A 2,415-nucleotide genomic window follows, 5' to 3' on the forward strand; every position below is an offset into this window, starting at 1 on the left:
CATTATGCAACATGTCACATGGAGAATGCCTAAGGACCTTGATTTGGAGTAAGTGATTAGTGTGCATGTGTGTGTGTGTTTTATTTTAATGGAAAAGTGATTAGTGTGTTATTAACACCTACCTCCTATTAATACAGCAAAAGATCTATCTCCGATTATTATGTAGCTCCTGTGTCATGTGTACTGGGGAAAGGCAAAAGGAACTTTGATCCTTAGATATAGGACTAGGATTAGGAATATGTATGAATTATTATGTACTATAAAGAATATATATAAAGATACCACCGATCGTTGTCCTCTCTAATTGATTTGAGTAAGGTTACATTACTTTGCACTACCAGCCCCACCTGAGGTTGTCGTCTTGTGTTTTGGACGGTCCTAACCTAACTTGGTCCCGGTTGGACATTACTGATTACTTCGCAGCTTTGTGCGCATGTATAATTTTGCTTCAATTTTGCTGGACAATAAAATAATTTTGAGTTTTGTAACTCAATTCCTAACTTTTAATGTCTTCCCATGGTCATCTTGTTGCTGAGTCGAAACTCTATTTTGTTTTCTTTCATTATCTTAGACTTTCTCATATTTGCAGATAAGGTAATTCCTTCACTCATAAGTCATAACCTTATTTGACATATTAGACATGTTAGCAATTTTTTTGTGTGGATAAAGGATGTTCCTTCATACTTAAATTTTGTTCTCTTAGCTGATTTTGCCATTTTGGCTAAAAGTTTTTTTTATAAAATTCATGATATTATTTCTCAAACAAAAAAAAAAAAAAAAAAATTCCTCTATAAAAATAACCTCATGCAAAGGAAGTTGGAAAGTCTCATCCGAAATGGTTCGATTAACTAGGATTTTAATAATTTTCGAGATGAAAACAACCTAATAACACACCATATATACAAACCTTAGTAATATGAAGAAATAAATAAATAAAATACACAAATAAACCTAGGAGATAGTGAGTGCCGGCTATAGGCTTAGGAACTAAACCTCCACTTGTCCCAAAAATTTATAAAGGGTCCCCAAGCCCTATAATTATAATATAAACAAAAAATCTCCCAAAATTGTACCAAAAAAGAGTTTTGTAAAATGGTAATCAATTTTTTTAAAGGAACCTAATCTATTTCACTCCCCAAAAAAAAAAAAATTTAAAAGTGTGCCGAATAATCATTAACAATCAATTTTCTTAATAACTTTGTCAAATATATGTTAATATATAAATACAAAAACTAGATTAGCAATTTGCATCTCAAAAAACAAGAAGACTGAGTTAAAAGAGAAAAATAAAATACTATAGAAAGTTGAATAATTAATACTTATTGGATAATTAAAATATGGGTAAAATACAATCGGCGCCCCTAAGATTTGGGCTAATGCCAAGCAGGTCCAAGATATTTAAAAAATAACTAATTTGGTCCCTAAATCATGTGCTTTTGGAAATTAAATTATTGTATTTCTAAAATACAATAATCGATTTGATCCTTGAAAGGACCAAATTGATTAATTTTGAAATGTCTTGGAACTACTTAGGGTATGTTTGGTAACTGTTTTTTCCCCTTATTTTATGTTTCCAAAAACAATTTTCTATTTTTGAGATTAAAAAACTTGTTTGGCAACCTAAAATTGATAGAAAATAAAAACTATTCTCAAAACTCAATTTGTGAAGGAAATTGAAAATATGCAAAAAAACTGTTGTGGGAACACTTCCCGCATTAAGCAGTTTTTGTCCGCTTTGGGGAGCCAGTCCCTCACGGTTTTGTCATGAAGGGATGGGAGCTAAGGATTTTTGCCCTAAGGTGAGTGGGAGGGTTACTTAGGCGATGTGGGACTCGGGTGAGCCTAGGTGTCAATCACTTTAGGGCAAAAATCCTTAGCTCCCACCCCTTCGTGACAAAACCGTGAGGGACTAGCTCCCCAAAGCGGACAAAAACTGCGTGCTTAGTAGTGGTACACTCATGGTCGCTCCATAAGCTTATAAACCATGAGTGGGAGGGTTACTTAGGCGATGTGGGACTCGGGTGAGCCTAGGTGTCAATTACCTTAGGGCAAAAATCCTTAGCTCCCACCCCTTCGTGACAAAACCGTGAGGGACTGGCTCCCCAAAGCGGACAAAAACTGCTTAATGTAGGAAGTGTTCCCACAATTGTTTTCAGTTTCTAATTTTTAAAAGCCAATAAAAAAAAAACACATTTAATTAATGAATCTATCTCATTTAATGAGTTCGCATTAGAGTTCAAATCCTAGTAACAACATATTTTAGAATTTTCTATTTAAAAAAAAAAAAAAAAAACTATCTTTTTAATTTCAACTAATTAACCAAACATTTTTTTATTTCAAAAATATAAGAAAATTGTTTTTTCTTTATATTTCAAAAAATAAGTTTTTGAAAATAGAAAACAAAAACTGTTACAA

The sequence above is a fragment of the Quercus robur genome, chromosome 9, assembly GCF_932294415.1.
Source record: "Quercus robur chromosome 9, dhQueRobu3.1, whole genome shotgun sequence".
Lineage (NCBI taxonomy): Eukaryota > Viridiplantae > Streptophyta > Magnoliopsida > Fagales > Fagaceae > Quercus > Quercus robur.